General features: G+C 33.7%; 1 pseudogene; it reads left to right on the forward strand.

Annotated features, from left to right (window-relative positions):
• The window catches only part of LOC138358479 (ribonucleoside-diphosphate reductase subunit M2 B pseudogene), a 161,164-nt pseudogene extending 150,399 nt beyond the window's left edge, over positions 1–10,765 (forward strand).
• The last annotated feature ends 6,735 nt before the right edge of the window (positions 10,766–17,500 follow it).

The following is a 17,500-nucleotide window of genomic DNA, read 5'->3' on the forward strand; positions in this document are numbered from 1 at the left end:
ACCCCAACCCTAAATAAATTTTGTTAACAATGAGTGAGTATTTCTATTTCACGATTTATAAATATGGCTCTCATTGTAATTGTGTTATGGACCCGACGCCTCCACAGAGAATGGAGAAGCGATGGCAGCACTGCTATCTATGAGCCGTCACCCACAAGTATGGGAAAAGAAGGCGCCCTCTTCTGGTCAAAAGTACAATTATCAGTGGTGAGTGACTCTTACTATGATTGGACACGGAATGGATTATTACAGTGCGATAGGTGTGGAGGAAGTGGACTCGACAAGGGTGTGGTCAGAGACAGTGTCCTGTGTGTGTCGCTCTACATAGCGACATTGACTCAATGATATTTTTTGGAGGCTACATTCAGTTTTATTATGTACATTAATGTACTTTCTATATATTTATATAATAAAAAAAGAAGTAAGTAAATAAATAAACTTTTATATTATTTATCTCCATTCTTAGTGTTGTATTCCTTCCTATATGTTATGAACCTCATAAATTCCCCTTATGAAGCCAATGTACGTGATTTGTTAAAAACACTGAGCCCTGAAGATATTAGATGTCTGGCTCAGACATCAACAGGTAATCATCGCCTTTCACCTAAAAGTTCTCAAGAGGCCCTTAACATAATCCTAATTTACACTTCAGACTTGAAACGCTTGTTTTCTTATCGACGTCTTACTGCCCAAAATCTTTTTAACTACCTCTATAAAAATCAAGTACCATCAATGCCTTTTGCTAAGAAAATGGAATTGGTAATAGCTGTAAAAGAGTTTTGGACAAAGCAGCATGGTAAAATAGGTATCGGATATTCAACTGAACAAGGAAGAGCACATTCAAACCCCCAAACCGAAATTACAAGTGCTATCCAACTCTCAATACCCGGAAATACGAACATCATTTTATGTTCCCATCCAAGTTTTATTCAATATACAACTGGTGAAACCAAGAATATAATTAAAAATCCTAAACAATGTAGTTTTATTGTTACTGCAGAACGTACAAATTTAGGAACAGTACAATGTCAATGTGATTCATATATAAGTACACTATTACAGCATCAGACAGAAGAGAGTGAAATTAAAACTTTTACTCAAACAAATAATGAAAAAAACCAACCTGTCTTATGTGATGATGTTCCTAAAACTTCTATTCGAACTGTTAATGAAAAAAACAAATTTGTATGTGGTGTTCTTTCCCCGGTAGAACATAAAATGGAAGTTATAAGAAGTGACGAGTTTATACAAAAATTTTGTAAGTGGTATTTTAGAATGATTAATCGTTTGCAGCCAGAGTGTTTCCAGCTACCCGGAGATACTTTTCGAGGTGATATTTTTTATGACAACAGTTACACTGATATTTACTTAATTGGCCAGTCAAATAGTGAGAGACATGCTTTTGGAGGAGGAAATACTTTCCAACTTTTAAAACAAACATTTCAAGAGTATAAGATTCAGTTCAGTCCTAATTTAGAAAATGGAATACAAGCTTATCAATCCAATTTTGGTATGGTCAAAATCAGTTGTTGTGGCACCATACATATCCGAAACTCATGTGTGGGAATTTTTGAACAAGAAACGGGTATGGTATGCAGTCCAAATGATCATGTATGGAAGATAATGTATATAAAGATAAATTTAAAACATGCTAGTACACATAAACCTCCAAGTCTACCTTCATGTCAAGTGTTTAAAATTAAAATTTGAAATGGGTTTTTTGATTAACAACGAATAAATAACAGAATAAGTGAAATCTATAGACTTTACTTCTCCGGGATGTAGACGTATTCTGTCAGGATATTCTTTTTGATTTATAAATATACTATTTTAATTGATATAATCGCAAGATAAAGATTGTGTAATAACATTATGTACTTTTGAATAATATTATATATATTTTTTTTTTAACAAAGATATAAAATATGGGTTCTGTACCAAGATATAACCATTAAGGTTCCTAGACTCATCACAAGGATAACTAGTGGCACTAAAAGGCAAGTAGTTATTTCAGTCAAACTAAAATGGAATGGAATTGGTGTATATATGACATGAATAGTATGGTTTGGTCCCATTTAGATCTATTTTCTAAACACGTTATTTTCATGTTTTTTTCAGGAGGATATTCTAGCAATAATCATCATGGTATCGTCCTCCAAAATCACCAAAATCAACAAAACCCCTAAAATTATCAAGAAAAATCCCACTTTTGATGATAAATTTTTTGAACTTTTAATTAATGAGCGAGTGAAGAAAGTGGTGGACATGCTTATCAGTGTCCATGGTATTCATGGTAAAAGGAAAATTTATATCATCTCCAAGTTGGAAGATTGCTGGAATATGAGATCAACTATTCCACTAAAGCGAGACACTTATATAAATTTATGTTTATCATTGTTAAGAGATCCAGCATATTCACATGATACTCTTAGGAAATTTAATGTTTTAACCCATAATGAATGTGGTGATTACATGTTTGGACATCCTGTTATAGTCAATGATAACCAACGAACAGGAAGTCAGATTGATATTCAATACTCATGTTCGGAAGTGATTATCGGGACAGTGACTACTGAACAAGGACTGGTCAATGGTTTCATAAATACAGGAAAAATTACATTTACAAGTGTTAGGTGTACCTTTCTTGAATATTCAAAGGCTAAAAAATTCTATGATATGTTCATTTTAAATTGAACTATATATATTTTTTTTTTTTTTTAAATCAGTTCATATTTAGGTAGGGTTGATTTTAGGTTTGGTCATATAGATATTTAGGTAAGGCTGCGATATTGACACTACTAAATACCTAACCATAAAAATACCTTTATGGTTTATATGACAGACAATCTGTAAAATATTTTTTAATAAATGGAATCATCCAGTCTGCTATATCTATGTGGTTTTCATGTGAACCCTGTTTTGTTATAATAAGAATAACTTCATATATAATGAAAAAATTCTAATACAAGCATATATTTATTTATTTACCATAATTTTTGAAAATATATTTTCAATTTTCTTCTATAAATTTACCATGGTCTGTTACTGTAGGTGTTTACCACAGCTCTGTTTTTGTATATTTATACCAGGGGTGCCAGACAGATCACTGATAAGTGATCCAGTCACCAGAGACACTAGTGTGTTGTACCAGTCACCAGACACACTAGTGTGTTGTACCAGCTTCACACCAGTGGGCTATTTAGAATTTATTTCAGAAAAATTATGGTAAATCGCAAATACACAAATAAACAAAGAAAACAACTATTTAATCATAGAAAGAAATTGGTATAGGTTATAAAAAAAATGAATAAAAATCTTCTAATTGATAATAATAAGATCAATGACAAGTTTTTACTAGGCCTAACTCTAATTATGAATCAAAATTTATGTTTAAAACTTTCAAATTTTTCTTCATTCCAATATTATGGAAAAGATAATATACTCCATATACATCCTGTATTATGTGAAATGAAGCCACTAGGTTTACTGGGCCAGTCATTAGATTCACTTTATCTTTCAAAGAAAATTATACCTAAAGAAATTCAGATAATATACATTAGCCCTCATCATATTTTTTCTCACGAAACCATAGGCCAAATTACAGCTGATTTACTCTTAGGTGGTTTCAAGAATAATATTACGCCACTTTATCTCTTAAATGAACATGATCTAAATTCCCTTGTTGCAAATCCCTCTCACAGATTTAGACTTATAGATGGTCGATCGGTAGAAATGTTTGATAATATGTGGAAGCTAGGAACTAATGATTGTGCAATTGATAGTAAAGATCATAATAATGATTTATTGGGAATTCGTCCCATTTTGGGCTTGTGTGATTTATTTTCTATTTCTAAGCGTTTAATATATTTAACCCAATTGAGCGATTTGATCAATAAAATTCACCAAGTATTTAATATAATTAAATATTTTCCCAATCTAATACATCCATATCGTTTGCTGGTTTCTGAAACAGGGAAATTTTATATTATGTCATTTAGTCTCCTTCATTATTTATTTTCACCTCATGCTGAAACCAAAAAAATTAAAGATATTGTGTTTTCTCATCCTCAATCTTTAATACAACGTACTGAAAATATTGAAAATATTGAAAGTAATACTCTAAATAGAATCAAAGTTAAATGCAAAGAAAATTTAATAATAGCTAGCAAAGACTTCAAAATATATCATAATTATTTAGCTCAAAGTAATTGTCGTCTACTTCTCGATATGTTACACTCTCTATTTGTAACTATTATATGGATTGCTAATGGTGGAGGAGTTATACATAAACAACATACATTGGTACGCAATTATTTGACCTTACAAGGGAATATTACCTTAAAACCTACTCACTCCCAAAATCCATATAAAGTTACATCACGAAAACCTATTCATAATCCTAGACTACCTTCTTCTTCCCAACCACCATCTCAACTTGAACTAACATCATCTCCACCATCACCATTATCTAATAATGTTAATCAACAACTGAATTGCCAGAATCCATATGGTTTATGTCATGCACAGATTATTTACAGCTCATTCCATACAGATGAAATCAAATGTAATGTGGCTCAACATGTTCATAATTATGGTTGCCTTCATTTGTTGAATTATACTCCAACAGTTCTTGAGGAAGCCTATAGTGAAACATTAACATCACACAGAGATAATATTCTAACTGATGTAATTGAAAATGAGATCAATATAATTTTAGCATTTATATCACAGATAAAAAAGGAGCTCGAGTCAACAATAATTTAATATATATATATATAAATATATATATTATATATATATATATATATATATATATATATATATATATATATATATAATATATATATATATAAATTAAATATATAAATATATATATAATAAATATATTTATATATATATATAAATATAATATATATAATTTAATATATATATATATAAATAGTAAATTAATCTCTTTTTTACTCAAAATTCAATAATTTCATTCGTTTATTATGCTATGATAGTGAACACAATGTTAAAATAAATATTTTATTTATTTATTTATATATTTTTTTCAGATGATTGAACCCTTTTTGATTAAAAATCCAGGACGTTTTACATTGTTCCCAATAATTTAATATATATATATATATATAAATAGCATTGGATAGCGTCTTTCACCCTGATACCCCTGTTTCATAGCAGTGCTGTCAGGGGCTGCTTCCTGGGGGTAGAAATAGGCCTGGTCTAGGACTGGTCCGCGGGGACACTAAATAGTCCCTAAATCATCTCAGGATATTTAGTATATATATATATATATATATATATATATATATATATATATATATATATATATATATATATATATATATATATATATATATATATATATTTAGGGACTATATATATATAGTCCCTAAATCATCTCAGGATATTTAGTATATATATATATATATATATATATATATATATATATATATATATACTAAATATCCTGAGATGATTTAGGGACTATTTAGTGTCCCCGCGGACCAGTCCTAGACCAGGCCTATTTCTACCCCCAGGAAGCAGCCCCTGACAGCACTGCTATGAAACAGGGGTATCAGGGTGAAAGACGCTATCCAATGTTCGTATCCACTCAGCTGTGTGGTGGTCTAAATGGAAGATTATTCATGTGTAGATTAGAACTGAGGATAGTCGTGACCCCTGCAGGTAACCCCACATATTGACTAAATGACCGTCGTATCAAAACTAACACAACTAAGTCAACAAGAATGTTGTTTCGTTATATATATAATATAATCATTAGTATACATTATTAGTTTAGATGTGAGAGACATTTTTTTATATAAAATAAAATAATAATGTCACTATCAAATTCCTTATATATTATAATATTTATGATATTTTTAATTGTGATCTTTTTAATTATATATTTATATTATTCAAGAAATAGGTCAACAATTTCAACTCAGCATCCTCAACTGCCAATGAATTTCATTACAAAAACTAATACTAAACCTGCTGGTCTGTATGTTGTCTTTGAAAGTAAGTATTATATGGACCAAAATCGTGGTTACGATATGATTTCTCATGTAAATACAGTTAATTGTAATGATGATACAACGATTAATCATAATGATGAAAATAATAATGTATTTTGTAAATTTGATACATCCATATTTGATCAATTTAGAAAAGAGAATTGGTATTTTAATACCTTAACACCGATAATTTTTTTATCTGTTCGTAATCTTCCCAATTTTTTACCTATTGTATATGAGAATATTGAAGATCTTCCACCCTCTGCAGATCATGAGATTACAAGCCTGCGTGAAAATATGAAGAAAAGCTCAATTGCTAATGGTAATAAGTTACCAAAATGTGTATGGGTATCTTGTTCACATATTTGGGTTAATAGTCCAAACAAATATACTCCGCAAGGTTTTCCTGTTTATTATTTTCCAACCAAGGAACATATAGATGGATATTATGCCCCACTTCTTCCTATTCAATTGAAACTTAGCCCAGGTGAAAATATTATAAAATGTAAAATGTGGGCACAAAATATTAATATAATGAGTGATCCATTTGCTGTGGTTAAATTTAGGATCACGGTTAAAATGTAGGATTTATAATACTATAAAGCATGATATAGTAACCTGTTTAAATATTATTACTAAAAAGATAATTATATAAAAAATAAGGTATGTAGATTTGTTCTTGTGGAACAAATTATTCATTCTACTCTTGTATCAACACATCTTTATATATTTATGAGCTTATAATATACAAAGAACTATTTTTTTTTATAATTTTCAGATAATTATAAAGTGATGGTGATATTGGTTCTATTTGTTCTTCAAGATCCCAACTGTCAGCAAGGGTGGCGCAGTTGCTTTTTTTTTTGGAAACCATGAAAAAGCAATATGAAATCTACCACAGAAAATATTCTGTTATAATACTAACAGCCCCCAAAAATATAATTCAAGTGTGGGATAAAATTGTCATATGGAGAAATAATTTAAAAATAAAAGTGGAAATTTTTACAAAACTTTAATCCAACAATCAACTTGTATCATTTAGTGGAAAATTCATTTTTACTTATATTAGATAATGTTTTATCGATAAATGTAAGAAAAACATTTGCCGACGTATTAATTGATCTTCAAAACAGTGAAATAATTATTATAAAATGTGCTTCAATTACTTGGCCCTCAATAAATAAAGTGGAAAACTTTAATTTAAAACATTTTGAAGATGTTAAGATTATTTTAAGTATGAATGACTGGGAACGAAATTATGTATTGGTAAATAAGTATCTTTCATATGAATTTGCAGACATTAGTATTAATCATTTAAAATCTTTAAATATTTTAACAGAAGATATAGGGAGTATCAATTCAGAAAAATTGAGAGGAAATCTACTTGATACTTGGAACAATGAAATACCCCCTATATACCCTTCTGAAGTTCTCCCAGAGAGTGAATATACTGTTACTGAAGTAAATAGCAACAAACGCAGCAGTGAGTCACAATCAGGTTCAATTGGCATGCCTTCAAAACATAGGAAGTATTACTGCCTGGTGTTATAATGGATACTGCTCATTGGGAAGCGTGTCAAAGAAAAGAATATATATGTGTGTGTGTATGTATATGTATGTATATATATATATATATATATATATATATATATATATATATATATATATATATATATATATATATATATATATATATATATATATATATATATATATATATATATATATATATGCGAACAAGCCTGAATGGTCCCCAGGACATATGCAACTGAAAACTCACACCCCAGAAGTGACTCGAACCCATACTCCCAGAAGCAACGCAACTAGTATGTACAAGACGCCTTAATCCACTTGACCATCACGACCGGACATAATGAGGTGATAGCCGAGGCTATATGAACCACCCCACCGGTCGGGTGGGGTGGTTCCGGTCGTGATGGTCAAGTGGATTAAGGCGTCTTGTACATACCAGTTGCGTTGCTTCTGGGAGTATGGGTTCGAGTCACTTCTGGGGTGTGAGTTTTCAGTTGCATATGTCCTGGGGACCATTCAGGCTTGTTCGCATTTGTGTTCCTCACGTGTGCCCCAAAGAATGAGGTGATTTGGTAAAATGCTATGCCTAAGATAACTATCCGAGTGCCGGCGGTGGGGTGGTTCATATAGCCTCGGCTATCACCTCATTATGTCCGGTCGTGATGGTCAAGTGGATTAAGGCGTCTTGTACATACCAGTTGCGTTGCTTCTGGGAGTATGGGTTCGAGTCACTTCTGGGGTGTGAGTTTTCAGTTGCATATGTCCTGGGGACCATTCAGGCTTGTTCGCATTTGTGTTCCTCACGTGTGCCCCAAAGAATGAGGTGATTTGGTAAAATGCTATGCCCAAGATAACTATCCGAGTGCCGGCGGTGGGGTGGTTCATATAGCCTCGGCTATCACCTCATTATGTCCGGTCGTGATGGTCAAGTGGATTAAGGCGTCTTGTACATACCAGTTGCGTTGCTTCTGGGAGTATGGGTTCGAGTCACTTCTGGGGTGTGAGTTTTCAGTTGCATATGTCCTGGGGACCATTCAGGCTTGTTCGCATTTGTGTTCCTCACGTGTGCCCCAAAGAATGAGGTGATTTGGTAAAATGCTATGCCCAAGATAACTATCCGAGTGCCGGCGGTGGGGTGGTTCATATAGCCTCGGCTATCACCTCATTATGTCCGGTCGTGATGGTCAAGTGGATTAAGGCGTCTTGTACATACCAGTTGCGTTGCTTCTGGGAGTATGGGTTCGAGTCACTTCTGGGGTGTGAGTTTTCAGTTGCATATGTCCTGGGGACCATTCAGGCTTGTTCGCATTTGTGTTCCTCACGTGTGCCCCAAAGAATGAGGTGATTTGGTAAAATGCTATGCCCAAGATAACTATCCGAGTGCCGGCGGTGGGGTGGTTCATATAGCCTCGGCTATCACCTCATTATGTCCGGTCGTGATGGTCAAGTGGATTAAGGCGTCTTGTACATACCAGTTGCGTTGCTTCTGGGAGTATGGGTTCGAGTCACTTCTGGGGTGTGAGTTTTCAGTTGCATATGTCCTGGGGACCATTCAGGCTTGTTCGCATTTGTGTTCCTCACGTGTGCCCCAAAGAATGAGGTGATTTGGTAAAATGCTATGCCCAAGATAACTATCCGAGTGCCGGCGGTGGGGTGGTTCATATAGCCTCGGCTATCACCTCATTATGTCCGGTCGTGATGGTCAAGTGGATTAAGGCGTCTTGTACATACCAGTTGCGTTGCTTCTGGGAGTATGGGTTCGAGTCACTTCTGGGGTGTGAGTTTTCAGTTGCATATGTCCTGGGGACCATTCAGGCTTGTTCGCATTTGTGTTCCTCACGTGTGCCCCAAAGAATGAGGTGATTTGGTAAAATGCTATGCCCAAGATAACTATCCGAGTGCCGGCGGTGGGGTGGTTCATATAGCCTCGGCTATCACCTCATTATGTCCGGTCGTGATGGTCAAGTGGATTAAGGCGTCTTGTACATACCAGTTGCGTTGCTTCTGGGAGTATGGGTTCGAGTCACTTCTGGGGTGTGAGTTTTCAGTTATATATATATATATATGTATGTGTACCTATTTTAGTTTACATAAAATATAGGATGGAAGAACATGTACGTAGTAAATTAATCTCTTTTTTACTCAAAATTCAATAATTTCATTCGTTTATTATGCTATGATAGTGAACACAATGTTAAAATAAATATTTTATTTATTTATTTATATATTTTTTTCAGATGATTGAACCCTTTTTGATTAAAAATCCAGGACGTTTTACATTGTTCCCAATTAAAAATCATGATATCTTTAAAATGTATAAGAAGGCGCTAGCATCATTTTGGACAGTTGAAGAAGTAGACTTGTCAAAGGATATTGTAGATTGGGAACAGAAACTTAATGAAGAGGAACGTCACTTCATTTCACATGTTCTAGCATTTTTTGCCGCATCAGATGGTATCGTCAATGAAAATCTTGTTGAACGTTTCTGCCAAGAAGTACGAATACCAGAAGTGAGGTGTTTTTATGGTTTTCAGATTGCCATGGAAAATATTCACAATGAAATATACAGTTTACTTATTAATACATACATAAAAGATTTACAGGAGCAGAACAGATTATTTAATGCTATTGAAACGCTGCCAGCTGTTAAGAAAAAAGCTGATTGGGCTCTAAGGTGGATTACCAATAGAACGGCAACATATGCCGAACGCATTGTTGCCTTTGCTGCAGTAGAGGGTATTTTCTTTAGTGGTTCATTTGCTGCAATATTTTGGTTAAAAAAACGTGGTTTAATGCCAGGTCTAACCTTCAGTAATGAACTGATTTCTAGAGATGAAGGGTTACACACAGATTTTGCTTGCTTGATATTTAAGTACTTGATTAATAAGCCTGATCAGAAATATGTATATTCTATCATTGATAATGCTGTGAAGATTGAACAAGAATTTTTAACAGATGCCTTGCCAATCAAACTTATTGGTATGAACTGTGATCTAATGGGGAAGTATATAGAATTTGTGGCTGACCGACTTCTCTTTGAACTCGGTTTTAAGAAACTTTATAATGTAGAAAATCCATTTGACTTTATGGAAAATATCTCATTAGAAGGGAAAACTAATTTTTTTGAAAAAAAAGTAAGTGAATATCAAAAATATGGTGTAATGAATTCAGATCAATTCAGTGTTTTTACATTAGATTCAGACTTTTAGTTAATTAGTTGATGGATGGAATAGAACATGTTTTTTTATATAGAATATAAATAATTTAATATAAAAATAAAAATATATATCTATTATCTTTTACTATTTTACTTATCATATTTATATTTTGACTTGATGAATAATGAATTAAATACCTTACATTCTCTCTTTCCACTAATTACAAGACTACAAAATATGAGGTATGTAATTATGGACATTACATACAAAACCATAATCTTCTTTATAAAATATCAACATATCACATGATTACCAAGCAGTGCTACTATCGTCCGATGTAAACACCAAGTTTGGTTATCGCCATTGAATCAACTTTTCTATTTTATATTCACCAATGAATATAACTCAAAGAGAGAAATGAATCATTACATTAAGTTCCATGCAATATGCCGGTGATACAATATATAAGAGCCTCCGTATCCAGTCCAGTCAACCAGTATGCCAGAATCCTGTTCAGTAGTAATACGGGCTACTGTGTAATGGAACTATCCAAGGAATCTTGTGGTGTAAGTACCTAAAAGTTATTTTATGATAAGCATGATGAAGCTTTGGACACTATATTATAATAAATAAATAAATAATGTCTCAGGTGCATTTGTGATGAAATCTAATCTTTCTAGGATGATATTAGCGATATCAGTGAGGGAGCCGAAGAGAAGAAGATAAAAGAGAAAAAAGATACTACTTCAACTAGCAAGTCTATTATTGTTAAAATAGAAAACCATATCCATTCCAATGATGAAAATGTGGCTTTGAGAAAGTTGGTTAATATAACGCCTGAGACTATATAAAAAAAACAACGTTATTGTGAAATTAATACTCAAAGTTTATTACAAATATTAGAATGGTTTGCTAACCACGATGGAACCGATGTGTTGCTGTATGAATTTGCCCACAGTGCATCATGTCAAAAAAAAACTTGTACCCCGATTTGTCTAATGTTTCGCCGGGTTCGTCATCATGTAGTAGTTTCTAGACATCCACATTGTTCGGTGTTAATCTTATATTCAACCCTCTTGCATACACATGTGTCTTCATGTGTTAATGATGATTGTGGGTTGCCTGCTTGTCATAGACTGAAAACCACCAGATCAACTATAAAGTTTCGTCTTGCCAAAAAGAAGTGTGGTTGTTAACTCAATGTTGTCTGCTGGATATATATTATTGTTAAAATTTTTAATTCGACCTATCAACAGAAGCGCATTATGATATTGATTGAAGTGTTTTTTTTGTTTTGTTTTTTCCATAATATTTGACAAACGAACTTCTGTGAAGAAAAGACGCTTTCCTATTTCTGCAACGGAGGCCTGTCGCTGGATATTTATTGATTTGTACTAGTGTTACGACCCTGGGTTCTCCAGTGGAAACCAGAGGTCAAAATTGAGCTATTAAACTTTCTGGTAGTACAGTTAGGTGCATCACTAGCGGCAATTGTTTGTATCTTCCCTGCCAGACGTAAGACTATTGTTGTTTCTCAAAGAGCATTTAAAGACTGAGCTGGGGTTGATTATTAAATAATAACATAGGCACCAACTTTGCTTACTAATACTTTCTAATCATTTGTAAAGTAACAATACATTGCATAGGGGAAGATCTTTAATGTGCTTAGCTGCACGATCAATTAGGCTCCTTCCGGCACCACGACATGAGGGAGGCCAGGTGGTCGCGAGGAGCTCCCTCTTCTCTGGCTGGTTCGTGCGGACGAGACCTACTCTGTGGCTGCACCCCTACTCTTCTCCCTTCTCCTCTTACTTATTTCCCTTACCTGAAGTTCCTGTATCCTTAAGTTAAGTACGGGGCATTATTAAGTGTGCCTACTCTGGTAGTAAATATTGGTGAGACCTGGGGTTAGTATTTGCCAGTGTTTTGGGTACCCCTAAGTGTTGTGTTTTGTATTAGGGTCCCACGTGGTTTCCCTACCCTAAGCTGCATCCAGCTTCAGTGCTTATCCAGTAGTACTTTACCCTAGCTTGTTATTAGTGTAAACCTTGTATCCTGCCTAAGTGGACCAAGGCTTTTAACGTAAGATAGTGTGGTAAAGTTATTATTATTGTTATTGGTGTGAGTGTATATGGGGGGTTGTTAAGGGGTTAATAAATAAGTACATGAATTACAGAGTATCCCTTCTTCCTATGTGGGAGCGCATTGATCAACCCTTAGACTAACATGTATGGTCTAGTAGCAAGTTATTACTACTGTGGATAGTTTATTTTGGGGGCCGGGCCTTTTAGCTCTCCCATTTAATTGACATTTAATTGTATTAATGGCATATTTATAGTGGGAGGAAGATGTGCATTTTTGTAATAAAAATCAGTTTCTTTACAATACTGAGATGACATACTGACTATTTTGTATCTAAAAATGAATGGTGTTTATATAATAATTTATATATTTTTTGTATTCTAACGGAACATGGATTATATTCAGTAATGTGTAGTAGGGAGTAGTGGTGGTGGTGTGGTAAGGTTGTTGGGGTGGTGGTGAGATTAGGGTGTGTATATTGTGGGTGTGGGTGATTATAAAAGTTGTGGTGGGGTTGTTGTGTTGGTGGGGTTTGGGGAGGGTGGTGGTGGTGGTGGTGGCGGTGTTTGGGTTGTTGTGTTGGTTGGGTTTTGGGAGGGTGGTGGTGGTGGTGGTGGCAGTGTTTGGGTTGTTGTGTTGGTTGGGTTTTGGGAGGGTGGTGGTGGCAGTGTTTTGGTTGTTGTGTTGGTAGGGTTTTGGGAGGGTGGTGGTGGTGGTGGTGTTGGCAGTGTTTGGGTTGTTGTGTTGGTTGGGTTTTAGGAGGGTGGTGGTGGTGGTGGTGGTGGTGGTGGTGGTGGTGATGGCAGTGTTTGGGTTATTGTTTGGGTTGTTGTGGGGGTTGTTGTGTTGGTGGGGTTTGGGTTATTGTTTGGGTTGTTGTGGGGGTTGTTGTGTTGGTGGGGTTTGGGTAGGGTGATGGTGGGGGTGTTGTTTGGGTTGTGGTAGTTTCCATATCTTTTATTATTTGAGGAAAATTTTTTACCAAATTTTTCCCAAATTGTTTTTCCTGACATTTATACCGAAATAAAATATATGAAAACAATACTGCAAATTCTTTTTTTTCTATAGTTTCTTTTACAATACTATGTATAATATCTCGAGGTATATTATCATGGTAAATGGTTTGGCATATGGTATCCATTCCTTCAATTAAAGATTGAATTAGATTTTTTTTATCATTTACAGATACCTCTCGAAATTTTCGTATTGTAATCTCAATCTTGTTCGAGGATAAATCCATGAAACTTTTCAGAAAGCTACATTCAGGATTCCATTGAATATGAAGAAGTAGAGGCTTGTCAGAAATGTCAAAATTCCATAGCCCAAGATTACAAAAAGCACATTTCACATGATCACTAAGACCTGTATAAAAGAATCCAGCTGAACTTAGATCGTCTGAGTTTGGTAATGTAAGTGGCCATGTGCTAAAACTTTCCAGGCGATTTTTACAATCTTCATATGTTCGATCGACACTGGGACAATGAGGTGACAATGAGAGGACTAAATTGGATTGCAGAATAACTTCACATAACTCTAAAGGGACATTACCAACGGGTTTTCCCATGATAAATGGACAATAAGGAACTCTTTGTCTATGTTTATTATGTGGAATATCGTTTATTTGCCAGTTCTTGATAACTGTATTGCAGAAAATACATGCACATGCATCGTTTCTTTTAAGATAAAAAAATCCATCCCTAGCTAAATTTAGAGGGGAAATCCATGGGAATTTCCAATTGTTAAATGTGTCTAGACGTGCACTTTCAAACTTCAAAAAAAAAATGTTGTTAAACATTCTGATAGGTGTTTTAATTTGTGAAATAAATGTACAATTATGTTCTGGATATACAATTGCATTACTATTTATATTGAATGTAAGTGACAAATGACACTTTATACATTTCCATAGATTTTCTTGTTTGTTATAATAAAACCCATTTCGTTTTAAAATGTTTAAATTTATTTTGAAATTTAAACCTTCTAATGTTTTCATGCTATGTTGTCCACTCATTTTGGTATGTAATTAATGAATGGTAAATTTATTAAATCCGTCTGACCATATTATATATTTACTAGGCATGGCATTATATATATATATATATATATATATATATATATATATATATATATATATATATATATATATATATATATATATATATATATATATATATATATATATATATTTTATTTATATTTCGAGATTCTTCAGGTTTACAGTAAAGGCTTCAAACTCTTCTTTTCAATTCAAATTCCATTATCATCACTAGTGTTCTAGGCGATTTGTAAAAAAAAAAAACTTGGTGGTTATATAATAAACATATTGAAATAAAATTAAAATAGTGATAGGATGATATCAAAGCAAAAGAAAAACGAAGAATTTTGCAGCAAACATGAATTTGAATTAAAAATTAGCCAAATGTTGGAAAAAGGTGGGCCTGGGAGTCGGCAAATTTTTACTCGAGAAAAATTAGCACAATACATTGAGGAAGTCAAAAATGCTAAATTGAAACTGAATTGGAAATCTTCTCATGAATATGATCTATTGTCTCGATATGATGTCAAAAATCCATTTGGGGATGACGTCCTAGTAACCATCGACGAAACTGAACGAAGAATGAAGCGGGGGACCAAGCGTAAACTGACCAGTGACAATCGTCATTCTACTACGGCTGTAACAACAACAACCACAACAACAACAACAACAGCTGATCCTGGCCGGATGTGTCGTCGTTTCATACATCAAGGGCAATTGTATGATACGATTTATGATGCACACAGACCAGTTTGTCACGGAGGAGAAAAAAGAACTTATTTTGAAGCAAGTAAAACTATCGCTAACGTCACTCAACAATCGGTGAAACTCTTTATTTCACTCTGCCACATATGCAATTTGAAACGACTTCCTCGACGAAAAAAGGGGGTAATACGGCCCATTGTATCGACCAGTTTTGCGGAGCGAGGACAAATGGACTTAATAAATATGCAAAAAGAAGGAGGATGTGTGTATAAATATATTTTACATTATCAGGATCATTTAACAAAGTTTTCGGTTTTACGAGCTCTTTGCAGTAAACGGGCGATTGAAGTGGCACGCCACTTACTCGATATATTTGCTCTCTTGGGAGCCCCACGAATTCTGCAGAGCGATAACGGCCGTGAATTTGTGGCAGAGGTCATTCAAGAGCTAAAAAACGAAATGTGGCCCAACATGCTCCTCATTAATAGCAAACCTCGTCATCCACAGAGTCAAGGGAGCATTGAATGTACAAAAGAAAATGTAATCAAAATGCTTGGCAGTTGGATGTGTGAAAATCAAACGCGAGATTGGTCAGCTGGACTTCCCTTTGTGCAATTCACCAAAAACACAGCATATTCACATGGAATTGGCGTATCGCCTTACAAGGCAGTTTTTGGTATAGAACCACCAATATATATGAATAATAATACACCATCATTAATAAAGATGATGCAATTGAAATTAAGAGAAAAATTGAGGTGATGAGTTAATAGTACATCATTTCTTCAAATTTATTTATGTTAGTTAAAATGCACGTGCTAAATATCAAGGTTCATTATTAATTTATTTTTGTTTTTGTTTTTGTTTTTGTTTTAGGATACGAGAAGTTTGACTGAACTGAAAGTTGGTTGGGAATGAAAAAGACTAAATGAAACTAGTACTAGTGTCCCCCCCCCCCCCAAAAAAAAAAGATATGAAAAACATACCTCATAAACCCAAAATGGTTCTGGATGGGTTGTACTGAAGATGGATGGGTACCCAGCATCATCACAATTGAAATTCATAATGCAAATATTGGATATAGGTTCGATGATAACTAAATTGTTTGTTGAACTAGTTTCCAACATTGACCATCATATATAGTAATCAACTCAAAAGTGGCATGGACCAGGGGAATCCGACTGTCTAATTAAAACAAAGCAAAGCAATGCGATGGTCAGAGATAGATGTTGATGTAATGTGATTTCTGCCCAGTGCTCGGAATGTCAAAGTGAAGAAATTCAAAGAAGCGCGGGTAAACGGCGTGAGTCATATATCATACAGTGGGGAGTTGATGATTGAGATTCATTCAATAGGCCGTTACTTAACATATATTATATTAACCTAACCTAACCTATGTTAGGTTAGGTTATGTAGGGTTGGTTAGGTTCGGTCATATATCTACGTTAATTTTAACTCCAATAATTTTTTTTTTAACTCATACATAATGAAATGGGTAGCTTTATCATTTCATAAGAAAAAAATTAGAGAAAACATATAAATTCGTGAAAACTTGGCTTATTAGGCAAATCAGGCCTTACATAGTAGGCTGAGAAGTCCGTTCTGGCTACTAGGTACCACATATATCCAACTCGAATTGATATACTGTCTGTAGTGATACTTTTTTTTTAATAATATTTACAATAAGAATAAAGGTATTAAAAAAAAATATATATCATTTCTATACTACTTATTATTAAAATACTTATTTGTCAATTTAATTATATGGAGAATAAATGTGAATTGCTATATTCAATATCATAACCAGATTGTATTAACATGTGATACAAATAATACAACTGTAAATTATTTAAATTTGTGGTGTCAATTTTCCAATTTGGTGATAGATGAATAGGATTTTCTTTATAATAATTAATCAATGCATCATGAAAAATTTGCTCATTCGGCATTAAAATAAGTTGTTT

This window comes from Procambarus clarkii, chromosome 83 (assembly GCF_040958095.1).
Source record: "Procambarus clarkii isolate CNS0578487 chromosome 83, FALCON_Pclarkii_2.0, whole genome shotgun sequence".
NCBI classification, from domain to species: domain Eukaryota; kingdom Metazoa; phylum Arthropoda; class Malacostraca; order Decapoda; family Cambaridae; genus Procambarus; species Procambarus clarkii.